Here is a 13,761-nt window from a genome sequence, read left to right as displayed (position 1 = left end):
TTACTCTTCACTCCCTCAAACTGAATGCAAAATTCAATCATATTGTGATCGCTGCTACCTAGAAGCTCTTTTACAATGATGTCATTAATTAATCCTGTCTCATTACACATTACCAGATCTAGAATAGCCTGCACTCTGGTTGGTTCTAGAACGTGCTGCTCTAAGAAACTGTCCCGAAAGCACTCTATGAACTCATCTTCCAGGCTACCTTTGCCAATCAGATTCTTCCAATCTATATGTAGATTAAAATCACCCATGATTATCGCTGTTCCTTTCTCACAAGCCCCCATTATTTCTTCCTGTATACCCTGTCCTGCAGTGTGGTTACTGTTAGGGGGCCTATAAACTACCCCCATAAGTGACTTATTGCCTTTACTATTTCTTATCGTTACCCAAACTGATTCTACATCTTGGTCTTTAGAACTAAGGTCATTTCTCTCTATTATACTCATGTCAACCTTAATTAACAGAGCTACCCCTCCACCTTTTCCTAGCTTTCTGTCCTTCCGAAATGTCAAGTACCCTTGAATATTCAGGTTCCAGCCTTGGTCATCTTGCAGCCATATCTCTGTAATGGCTATCAGGTTGTACATATTTATTTCTATTTGAGCTGTCAATTCTTCCATCTTGTTACGAATGCCACGCGCATTCAGATACAAAGCCTTTAGTGCTGTCTTTTTACTATTTTTGCAACCTCTAGCCTTATCTGCTGGCGCACTCTTAAGTTTGCATGCACTGTCCCTTCCTGCCACTCTCTGATTATCATTTCCCTTATTGCTACCTTGCTCTCTTGCCTGGTCGTCTTTCTTTAATTTATCACATCTTCCCTTACTTGATACCCTCGCCCCCACTATTTAGTCTAAAGCCCTCTCTGCCGCCCTAGTTATACGATTCGCCAGAACACTGGCCCCAGCACGGTTCAGATGAAGGCCGTCCCAATGGTACAGCTCCCACTTTTCCGGTACTGGTGCCAGTGCCCCAAGAATCGAAATCCATTTCTCTCACACCAACAGGCTTAGCGAAAGCGAGAGTGAGGGCAGGGTGAATTAAAGTTTTGGATTAAGCAATAAAATATTCTGTCTTAGGCTTCTGAGAAGCACAGAATCATCCCAAAAAATGTAATTCTAATTCCAAGGCCAGTTACAGGTCTTTAGCAACAAAGTATTCATTCAGTTGCAAAACAATTTTTAAAAAAGCAAAAAGGCTAAGTTTGTAGGACACTGGAAGTTCACAACTGGCCCCTGCCATTTGGCATTTAGTGTCTATGCCAACTCTTTGCTACAACAATCGAAAACTAACTCGACTGCCCTGCGCTCTCTGCCTTTATGACGATGTGCCATTAGTTCTCTATCTTCCTCTGTTTCAAACATTTATCCAATTTTCCCTTCAAAGATGCAATGATCTTCGCCTCAATCACTCCCTCTGGCAAAGCATTCCATACTCCAACAACTGTTCTGATTAATACAAATGGTTGGAACTAGTCTGCAAGATGGAGTTTGTAAGCACAGACTGAACTGCTGAATGTAAAATTGTTTTCAATAATAAATCTAATTGTTTCTCCGTTGCCATTCAAGAGGGATTAAAAGAAACCCTAATATGACATGAGAACAGCACATGGTGGGTATTTTTTAAAAAAAACACAACCACATCTGGAACCCATAAATGTTGACATTGGCAGGGATGCCAACTTTAGGAACTACAGCAGTGGATAACCTAGCAAAAAGGGGAGATGAGGAGAGATTTTTTTTTAACACAATGAGTTGTTATGATAGGGAATGCACTGCCTGAAAGGGTGGTGAATGCAATAACTTTCAAAAGGGAATTGGATATATACTTCAAAAGGAAAAATTTGCAAGGATATGGGTAAAGAGCAGGGGAGTGGGAATAATTGGATAGCTCTTACAAAGAAGCAGCACAGGCACAATGGGCTGAATGGCCTCCTTCAGTACTGTATAATTCTATGCATAAAGACATTTCTCCTAACCTCTCCCCTCACTCTTGGTGAAAGGGTCAAATTGATGACCCTTCATCACTCACTCCCCAACCAGAGGAAATAATCTTTCGTTATGCAGTCTTATCAAAACTCTTTATAATTTTGAAAACCTGTATTAAGTGTCTCCTCAGTTTCCCATCCCTGGCATCATCCTAGTGAATATACACTGTAAGCTCTCTATGGCTTTCATGTCATCTCCATAATAGCGCCCAAAACTGCACACACTACTCTAATTATGGCCTAACCAATGTTTTATATAAATTGATCAAATTTATCTTTGATCTCAACCCTGCAGATTCCTTTAATTCAGCTCTCTCACTGCTTTCCCAATATGATCAGCACACTCAGTGTAAAATAATATTTTTACATCAAAGGTTGGAACAAAAAAGTTGACAATTTTTTTTTAAAAAAGTGATAGCATGATTCGGCTCACTTTAAAATACAATCCATTACTAGAAGCAAAATATTATTTTTGCTATACTGGGATAACCATACTTCACAAAATATTTGCATGTGATGATTCTGTCTTTACTGACAACCTCATAGTCTGTTTCATATTCGCCACTATGCTTTGCCCTCAGGGTGCCATCCAAACCAGTGGGGTACTCAACCATTCATACCATTTATACCATTTATTCTTTGTTTGACATCAATCAACAGTTTACTTCCCACTGTCACAGTGCGTAAGAGGTCCTCAGCTGTTCAAGAGAAGATCACAAGTTAAAGAAATGGTACCAGGTTAGGGTACATCAAAGCTTTCTTTGTAATCGAGTTACTGATTAAAATGTTTTTTTTAAACCTCGTATTTTAATCCAACGTAAGTTTAAAATTGTTGAAATTAATGAAGGGGGGAGGTTTTGACTAATTTCAGATTGACTGTAGTGATGTGGCTATAACTACTGATTATAAAATGAAAAATCAATGGCTTGAACGCAATGAATTTCTAGTTTCATTAATGTGAGGTAATAAAATGTCACTTAGGCTTTTCATTTACACACTTGTGACAGAACAAGTTATAATTTTAAGATTCAGTTTCAATAGTCCAAACTATTGCTAAACAATTCCCATCAAAAATATGTGTCCCAATTTTGCACGATGGCTAAAGTCAATTTAAAGGTCCCTGTTAAATATTCACCTTTTAGTAACATCAGCAATTTTAGAACCACAGGACACATATAACTTGGATCAGTAATGAAACTCACAAAAGCAAATGGCTCCATTTTTATTGATGGGAAAAGATCTAGTGCCCAGATGTAAATGTACTTGCTGCAAATTTTATGGCTAAGCTATAATACAGTACATTTAATATCCTGGTTTAAAAAAAACCTAGTTATCCCAGCATTCCATCTCAGCAAAAAGAAAATGAGGAACATTAAACATTTAAAAGCAATTTTCTGCAAACTAGCAGATTTGGCTACATTGGCTCGGATCCTGATGAGAACATTATTTGATTAGAACTTTAATTAAAAAAATTTCTGAACAAATTGTTACCAATTTTTCTGAAATGGTTTTGGTACCACTGAAATCAGAATGCCTCCACCCTTCCATTGTGGCTTTGGGTGTCTTAGTGTTCTGATGCTTCAAATGGAATGCTATTCCACATATAGATTTTAATTACTTACCCCAAGGAGCATTTTTAAAAAAAAAGTATTTATAGAGCTCCACTGTGGGAAACTATTGAATTTTCAGCAATAACAAAAAGTATTTTAATCATAGTATCATAGAATGGTTACAGCACAGAAGGAAGCCATTCGGCCTATCGAACCCATGACAGCTCTTTGTCAGAGCAATCGAGTTAGTCCCATTCCCCCACTCTTTCCCCATTGCCCTGCAAATTTTTTCCCTTCAAGTATGTATCCAATTCCTTTTTGAAAGCCACGTTTGAACCTGCTTCCACCACCCTTTCAGGCAGCGCATTCCAGATCATATCTATGATGTGGAGATGCCAGAGATGGACTGGGGTTGACTATAACCTGTTAAATTGTTAAATTTAACTATAACCTGTTAAATTGACTATAAATTGTTGGACTATAACCTGGTGTTGTAAGATTCTTTACAAAGATCATATCTACTCATTGCGTAAAGAAGTTTTTTCTTATGTCTCCTTTGGTTCTTTTGCCAATCATCTTAAATCTGTGTCCTCTGGTTCTTGACCCTTCCGCCAAGTTCTAGTTATTTCTTTTTTTTCCACTACAACAGTTAATTAATTCACAATATAGCCCCCAGACAATTTATTCCCCTCCCTTAATCGATGGCTTTCAAACAGACTGCAACCCTACCTGCATTTGTGCTTCTATTCATGGCCAGTTGAATTGTGCGATGTCCTTGGGAACCTTTTTAAATAGTGTGGCTATACTGCGGAGATAAACAGAATTCACAAGCTACCATATTTCGGTTTACTTCTGAGTACTAGACCGTGCAACAATTATTGACACAAGACCTATTCAACCTCCCCATCCCCAACTTTCCTGGGAGAACACACAACCAACCACTCAATACCCCAAACTCAACCAGTGAGCTCCAGTTGGTGATAAAAAGCCTTCAATATGGGAAAGGGACTGATGGCTAGCCTGCCGAATTTTACTAGACTCCACTGCCAAAGTTCGTTGTTCCCCCACTGAAACTCCTCCACGACAGGAGCTTTAAGGAGGCTCTCAGAGGAGGAGAGATGAAAAGGACTCAAGAGGGAATTCCAGATAGTGGGACCCAGACAGCCATCAGCTCCCAAAACGAGGTGGGGCAGGGAGAGCTCAAGTCTCCCAAACTTCACACAGATCTAAGTGATTATGGCCTGGTCCCTAGTCTCCCAACACAGCTGGAAATGGAGACCGGAATCTCCAGGTCAGCCTCCCTCCACCTGGCTAGGTATTAAATTTCCATACACCTCCATGAGGCATCTTGCGATGTTTTTCTATGATAAAGGACACTATATAAATTCAAGTTGTTGCTGTTGGCCAATTCAAGAACGTACACCAAACATACCTCACCTTACACAAGCTCCAAAAATTTCATCCCTCCATATCAGACAGCAGGCGAAGGAGCAGTGACCAGAAAGTTACCCTTTCACATATATTCTGGACATGACCTGTTCTGGATAACAGACCAGAAGACTGCAAGGATCATGACCACTCTTGCAATTCCAGAAGACTCAGCTGAGCACAGCAAGCAAGCACCCACCATCCCCCTCCTCTCCACAATAAACACACGGCTTACGTACACGTGAGACATATCTCAGTCATAACAAGAGATATTCAGCCTCTACATGGAACTAGGGAAATACTAAACAGTCTTGGAGGATCACTCAGTGTAAATTCCTCATCCCAGAAACCCAGCCACTGACCAAGGGCAATAATCTCAACTAACACGATCACAAGTATGTAGAACTTTCTCCTCCCCTCCTGGTCCCACAAACCAAACTTACTGCCAGAAACCAAACAAGTTGGCACAACACTTTGACCCTCATTGCTCCTAGCAAAGATGCAGTCATACCAAGAAACCGATATTCCTCCCATAAGCACCATGCAATCACATTGTACAGTGGCTTCATAAACTACACGAATCTACATGTTTGTGAACTCAATTAAAAAAGTGTGGCTTTCCATATTCCTGAGCTTAAGTGAAAGGGCTCGACAAAAGCTACAAGGCCAATGATTTCACGCACCTAAAACAGATTTCTGGAGGCCCAAGTTCCTAATAGTATTCCCCACAATGGTAAATTCACATTGGCAGAGGGACAAGGAGCAATGGCCAGTTGCCAGCTTTTCCTTTCCAATGCTTTGTACCTTCCCCATCCACAAGGATAGGCTGGATACCTGCTGCCAAACCGCATCCTCAACCAATATCATTCAATAGCTCACTATTTCAAGCTGTGTTCATGTGGCCCAGAATGATTGACTATTTGATTCCTTCCCCCCGGTTCCTCTATTAACCCACCACAGGTAAAAAGCACCTGGCCTCCACTCTGCAACTTCCTACAGCAGCTTAGTTGAGACTAATATTTAACTACATGAGGAATCATAAGGACAACCCTATGTCCTATCACTTATAGCACAGCATAGCAAAACATTAATGACAGTGGCCCAAAGGAAGGCCCCATTTGGGGTTGTGGTTTTCAACTAAAAGTAACACTGCATTATTTCTTAGTCTATAGATTGGAGTCAGATCTCTAATACAGACAAGCTGCATTTAACATTTCAGAAAGTAGAACTCAAGCTTCACCATACAAATATTTTAATCTACAAGTAAATGACAGAGCTTTCAGCAAATTAATTTAAGCAATATCAAATGACTGTCACAATGTAAAAACATATCGTTTGATATTGAAAAGATACTAGCCCTACACAGATAGAACAGTGTCTACCTACCAGTTCACAAAACTTGCTTTGCAACTTTAAAAATGTGTCAACTTGGCTTAGTGGTAGCACTCTCACCTCGGAAGCAGAGGGTTGTGGGTTTTAGTGCCACTACTTAAGCATATAATCTAGGCTGACATTTCGGTGAAGTACTGAGGGAGTGCTGCACTGATAGAGGTGCCGTTTTCCAGATGAGATGTTAAGCCAAGGCCCCAAACCAAGACTATCTGTTTATTTTTTTCCCCACTCGTCAGTCCATTTAGTCAGATTTGATTAATAACAACAGTTAAGTGTTTATTTGAGCCGATCAATATTTTTTGTCCTATGAACGGTTGACACTTTCAAATGTGATACCTTAAGGTGTAACGCTACATACACATTCTAGATACAAATTCTAGATACAAGACCAAACTGTATAGATTGGAATTCTTGCCACTCAATTCCTCTGAAGCAATTCTGAACACAAGGCGAACATCAAGAGGTTCTTCATCCTCAAAGGTGTTCAGAAGGCAAGAGAGAGGCAGAGGGAAACGGCCCAACTCCAGAAAAGCATGCAGAATCATCTCCTGCTGCAGACGATGGGGATCGATGTCGGGGAGGAACTCAGAGAGGTGAAGGACCAGCAAGCCTCGCACTTAGCCTCCGAGGCCTCCAAGATCATCTTCCGGTCCAGAGTCCGCTCCGTGGAGCAGGACGAGACTTGCTCGCGTTTCTTCTTCCAAAAGGTGCACAGAGAGCTCTGTGATCAGCAGCCTGAAGGAAGAGGATGGCTCGGTCACGTCCTTGCAGCCCAACATACTGAGGATCCGCAAATCCTTTTATGCTGGACTGTACGACGCGAAGCCCACAGACAGCGCGGCCTCCCAGTCCTTCTCCTCGTCTATCACGGAGGTTCTAGACGACAGCAAGTGGAAGAGTCTGGATCACCTGCTAACTCTGGTCGAACTGACAATGGCCGTCTGTTCCTTCGAGAAGAGTAAGACTCCCAGAAGCGACAGCTTACCGGTGGAGTTGTACTCGGCTCTGTGCAACTGGATAGGCCCAGACCTGCTGGAAGTGTACAGGGGTATGCTCCTGGCAGGCAGCATGTCAGACTCCATGAGGAAAGGCATCATCCCCCTCATCTACAAGCAGAAGGGGGAGAGGGAAGAAATCAAAAATTGGCGACCCATCTCATTACTTAATGTGGACTACAAAATTCTGTCCAAGGTCATTGCCAATCGGATCAAGTCAGCCCTGGAGGTGGTGATCCACCCCGATCCGACCTGCGCCGTACCCGGCAGCAAGATCTGATAGCCTGGCACTACTCAGGGATACGATCGACTACGTACAGGACAGGGGAGGGTGAACACCTGCCTGATCAGCCTGGACCAGGAGAGGGCCTTTGACAGAATATCCCACACGTACATGATGGACGTGCTCTCCAAAATGGGGTTTAGGGAGGGAATCCGCAATTGGATCCAACTGCTCTACACAAACATCAGTAGCGCAGTTTCAATCAACAGGTGGGAATCAGAAAGCTTTCCGATCAAATCTGGAGTCAGGCAGGGCTGTCCTCTCTCCACCGTCTTGTTCGTGTGTTGCATGGAACCCTTTGCCAAGTCCATCAGGAGGGATGCGGGCATAAGAGGGGTGACGATCCCAGGCAGCGGAGGCACTCAGGTCAAGGCCTCCCTGTACATGGACGACGTCGCCGTCTTTTGCTCGGATCAGCTGTCGGTCCACAGATTGATGAGCATCTGTGACCAGTTTGAACTGGCCTCGGGGGCCAGGGTATATCATAGCAAGAGCGAGGCCATGTTCTTTGGGAACTGGACCGACCGATCCTTTGTCCCCTTCACCATCAGGTCGGATTACCTGAAGGTGCTGGGGATCTGGTTCGGGGGGGCAGGGGGGTGCACCAAAACCTGGGGGGAGCGTATTGCCAAGGTTAAGCAGAAACTGGGACTCTGGGATCGACGATCCCTCTTGATCGTAGGCAAAAACCTGGTCATCAGGTGCGAGGTGCTCTCTGTGTTGCTGTACGTGGCGCAGGTCTGGCCCATACCTCGCTCCTGCGCCGCGACAGTCACCCGAGCCATCTTCCAATTTATCTGGAGATCAAAAACGGACCGTGTCCGCAGGGACACGATGTACAAATCTCCAGAGAAAGGGGGGAAAAGGCGTGCCCAACGTGGCCCTCATCCTGATGGCCACCTTTGTGTGCGGCTGCATCAAGCTGTGCATAGACCCTCGGTACGCAAACACAAAGTGTCACTATATGCTGAGGTTCTACCTGTCCCCGGTGTTGAGAAGGATGGGCCTGGCCACGCTGCCACGGAATGCTCTGTCCAGTTGGACCATTCCGCCCCACCTGTCCTTCATGGAAAAGTTTGTGCAGAAAAACACCCTTGACCACAAGGCGATCAGCACGTAACTGCCTCAAGACCCTGCGGGAAAAGGAGATGGTGGATCCTGTCGGTTGGTTCTCCGACAGACTGTCAATGTCATTTGGCAGAACGCCTCATTGTCAGAGCTTTCAAACAAGCACCAAGACCTAGCTTGGCTGGTGGTGAGAAGGGCCCCTCCAGTCAGATCCTTCATGCACTCCCGGACTCTCAGCGCCACTGCACGCTGTCCCTGAGGAGGCTGCGGTGGAGACGAGACCGTCACCCATCTCCTTCTGGAATGTGCCTTTGCAAAGAAGGTCTGGAGAGAGATGCAGTGGTATCTGTCCAGGTTCGTCCCGAGCAGTTCCGTAACACAGGATTCTGTGCTCTACAGGCTGTTCCCGGGGACGCACACAGACGGACATCAACTGCTGCTGGAAGACCATTAACTCCGTGAAAGACGCTTTTTGGTCTGCCCGAAACTTGCTGGTCTTCCAGTGCAAGGAGCTGTCCTCGACCGAGTGTTGCAGACTGGCACATTCCAAGGAGCTCGGGGACGCACTGAGGATGGGTGCGGCCGCCGCAAAGGCTCTGTGGGGAAAGGCAACTGTTTAGAGCCTTCCCGCCATTGTACACCAAGGGGCTGAAATCAGGGAAAAAACCCTCGGGCAGAATGTAAAATTCAAATTGATGTAATGAAATGTAATGAATCTGTAATGAATCACCTGTATTGATTGTGATGCAATGAGGCACCCTAGAGTGTCATGAACTGTAATTATGTCCATTGTGTTCATTGAACTGTACTTGATGTAACCTGCAAATTGTATAATCTGTATTGTGTATGTTTGGAATGAGATATGACAACTGTATTGTATATATTGTTGCAAATTTTATGAATAAAGTATATTTTTTGAAAAAAAAATTCTGAACATTAAGAACCTAGAAAAGCTTCAGTGCAGAGTGAGTTCAACATACCAACTTTCAACTTGTATAGCTCCTTTGTGAAACACTTATTTTATTAGATGCGGAAACACACTGAGCAGTGTGTGGCCAAAGGTTCAAGTTGTGAGGAGGCTTTTGAAGAGGGGAGCAGGTAAAAAGTTAGGTCGGTTTGGGAACAGCATTCCCAAGTGAGCGGGCAAGAAAACTGAAGGCAGAGCAGAGGAGGAGGGAAAGCAGAGGACTGTGTATGCAAAGAAGGGTTTGCAATGTCACCTAGGGTTGGTGGACATTTCAGAGATAGGAAGGGGTGAGCCCCGGAGGAACTTGTACAAATTGTAGTGGATTTTATGTTGGACGCACTGGGGACTGGGAGCCAAGAGAGGCTGGACAAGGGCAGGGCTTGGCTCAGCATAGTACGTGGGTATCAAAGTTCAAATTGGAGTTCCTGTTTGATAGACCCTACTCCTTCACCAAGGAGCAGCTTGCAGACCACAAGATTTGTACCTGCTCCCCTCATTCAATAGCTTATACAGAACCTCCTTTGGCTCCTAGTCAACTCTGCTCCAGCCTTGGTCCCCATCGCCACTCCTTCAAGACAAAGGAGCACACAGTTGATTGAACCTGGCACACAACTGGCTTAGACATTCACCACCTGATTGATGTGACCACAAAACTCTACCAAGCCCTGCCATTCTCTACCAAGATGTGTAGATGCCGGTGATGGACTGGGGTTGACAATTGTAAACAATTTTACAACACCAAGTTATAGTCCAGCAATTTTATTTTAAATTCACAAGCTTTCGGAGGCTTCCTCCTTCCTCAGGTGAACGTTGTTTACAATTGTCTACCAAAACTAACCACCATTCTATGTTGATCCTGGAGGGCAAAGATAACCCTGGACTCCATTTCTCTACTGCTAACTGCTTCCCTAAATACTTTCCGCCAAGCTCTCTACCCTCACCTTTTAAGATTCAAACTCGAAGAGCTGATGAATTTCTTAGTCACCAAGATCAAGACCATTTGTTCAACTGCCTCAACTGCTCCTCCCCCTTTCCCTAGTCCCCATCCCTCTCTAACTTTTCCCCAATATCCCCTCTCTGCTCTCTCCAAGGTAATTTTGTCCATATGACCCACTTCCTACTCCCCTAATCCCATTCCCACTAAACCCTGTCCACCCAACTTCTTGTTTCTCCCATTGTGTATGGTCCTACTTCCTCATGCTGTCCCCTCCCCCCCCCCCCCTCAAAAAAAAATCTACTCTTTATCCCAATGTCCTCAACATCATCCCATCTCCAATCTTCCTTTTCCCTCCAAGGGTCTTCAACCTTATCCATCAGAACTTAACCAGAACACCTCTACCCATGACTTCTCTTCCTACCCCAGCACCATCACATGGGGAGGTGCTCTAGGATCCATCCTTGGGCCCTTCCTCTACATTTCCCCTTTGGAGACATCATCCACAGAAACCAGGTCAGCTTCCACGCATACACCACTGACACCATCAGTGACTGCTTCTGCGCTGTGATAACCAGTCTTGGATGAATCTTAATTTGCTTCAATTTAACATTGGTAAGACCAAGGCCATCAACTTCAGTCCCCACCGCAGACAACAACCCCTCCCCAGCCACACACACTGACTGAACCAGACTGCTCACAATCTCAAGGTCCTGTTCAACCCCAAGCTTAGTTTCCAACAGCCATATCCTCTGCCATCATGAAGACTGCTTACTTTCACCTATAACATTCCTCATCTCTGCTACTATCTCAGCCCATTTACCACTGAAACCCTCATTCATGCGGTTGCCATCTCCAGTCTTGTTTACTTCAATGCTCTCCTTGCTGGCCTCATCAACAAACTACTGTGTCCAAAATGTTCTGCCCACATTGTATCCTGCACCATAGGTGCACTCTCATCCCCTTGCACTGGGATCAAGGGCCTTCCGGCTACTGACGAGCGGGGTTGGGGGCGGGCGGGGAGAGAGAGGGATAGAGAGGAAAGGCTAATAACCTACTCCAATGTCAGCTGCCTGGACCCCCACAAACTCTCCAGTCAGCAGAGGATCTCAGCATAAGCCCCACCATTAAATTTCTCAGGTCACGTCGCCACTTAGGTGCACAATGGCAGATGTAGAGGAAAGTGTGACGGGAGACTGGGATCGTCCCCTCCTGCCTGATCGCAATACATACATTAGGCCTGTGCTTACTGCAGGAGCAGGCCCTACTCTGCCCATTTAGAGAAGCCGTGGAAATCTGTGTTTCAGGAGGGTACACACATTTTGAGATCATTCTCCCCAATAAAATAAAATTGCAGAGTTCCCCGATGACTCAGTGAATAACACCACTTGGTGTTGTTCTAAGCCATGTCAATCAAGGAGGTTCCAGGTCCCAACTTTCTGGTCTGTGCCACGCTGGCTGACTTCAGCCAAGGCCATGGTAGGTGTAGTACAATTGCCAAAGGCAAAAAAAAAAATGGAGGGCTCCCCCACCCAATTGAAATGTATACACAGGGATGTTGGATTGAGTTACATCGAAACTACAGCACAGGAACAGGCCATTCAGCCCAACTGATTTATGCAGGCATTTAAGCTCCACACGAGCCTCCTCCCTCCCTACTTCATCTAACCCAATCAGCATACTCTTCAATTCCTTTCTCCCCCATGATGATCGCAATGTTGAATAGTCTGCTGATACTCACTATCTAGGTCAACACATGAACAACAGTTATTTGGGTAAGTACCAGAGTGCTGCCAGGATCTGCGGCACCGCACCTCAGCAGGAGGCGGCACATTCAGGTAAGGTTGAAAGGAAAGAAAATTGGCAAGAAGCCAAGGTCAGCAGCTGATTGTGACACAGTATTAGCAACATTGGTTCGATTTCTACCATATTCATTTTCAAATGACCGGGGAAGTACAAAGCCAAGGTTGCAGCATCTGCCTGCGGAGTGGAAGTGGGGTTGAAGCAAGAAAGAAAATCGCGGGGTCACACCCAGCAGTCTCTTGTATTTCCTGGCAACTAGCTGTAGTTGCAGTATAGGAGCACCCAGGCTTAGCATTCTAAGCATTAGAGCTATCTGTAACTGTTGGACCAAACATGGGCAATAGTTTACAAAGAATAAAGTTCCATTAAAAAGATTAAGCATAAGATGAGGCATTTTAGCATTACATTTCACAGACTAATAATTTAATAGATAAAGCAGATGTTGATGGGGGTCACAGCAATCTTAAAATTTGGTGTTGCATTAGGAATGACTTAATATAGTGTCAATGAAGTTATAGGAAGCCTGTCAGCTTTGTTTACTGTATCAAGCTGTTCTAACTGCTGCACGAATGCCAGCATTGCTACATCCATGTATTACTGCCTGATTGCTATTCTATAGTGAGAGCTAAGCTGATACTTTAATAGGCTTTTGTTTTTTTTTACAAAAATAGGATACCCTGGTCTCTCTTAGACATTGCTATGATGGCACATACAGAATAAACACTGCAAACACATATTTTGATTGCTGCTGATGGAATTCTTCAAAAATGGAATTGATTTTAATTTACACTTGTCTCTCAACTCAGTTTTAATAAAGTAGCTAAACCAACCCACTAAAAGATATTAGACACATAATATTAAGAGAGAAAGTTGGCAAAGTTTACATTTTAAATCTGCTTTTCAAGGGATCCATGTGTGGCCATAAAAGCAAAATAAATTTTAAACATTAAAATTTTATTAAGAATACCTGCAATGGATTGTGGTACTGGCACTGTGCATAATGGGGACAAGATATTTTAACAGCCAAATCTGTTTACAGAATGGCTCACTGCTAATGACAAGCCACAAAGTGATAATTGCCAGATGCAAGTTTATATGAACCTTTTGCACAAATAAACAGTCTGAATGTTATTTCATTGGCGATAAATTATTCCTATGTCATAGAACTGAGCCTCTGCACATTTTATTTCTATGAATTTTGCACACTGTTGTCAATTATTAAATGCTGTTCCTCTGGTTTGTATTTTGCATTACATCACTCCAGAGCAGTGAAATGACTGTCCAGTCTCATTCAGTGAAGCACATAATCCAACAACTTTTTCAAGAATGCCATACTGTAACTAGACTT

General features: G+C 43.9%; 1 protein-coding gene across 3 annotated transcripts in view; it reads right to left on the bottom strand.

The window, feature by feature from the left end:
* The window catches only part of LOC137341603 (cAMP-dependent protein kinase type II-beta regulatory subunit-like), a 75,152-nt gene that overhangs the window by 43,213 nt on the left and 18,178 nt on the right, over positions 1-13,761 (bottom strand). The window lies entirely within an intron of this gene.

This window comes from Heptranchias perlo, chromosome 24 (genome assembly GCF_035084215.1).
Source record: "Heptranchias perlo isolate sHepPer1 chromosome 24, sHepPer1.hap1, whole genome shotgun sequence".
Lineage (NCBI taxonomy): Eukaryota > Metazoa > Chordata > Chondrichthyes > Hexanchiformes > Hexanchidae > Heptranchias > Heptranchias perlo.
This window is presented reverse-complemented; position numbering and strand designations above follow the sequence as displayed.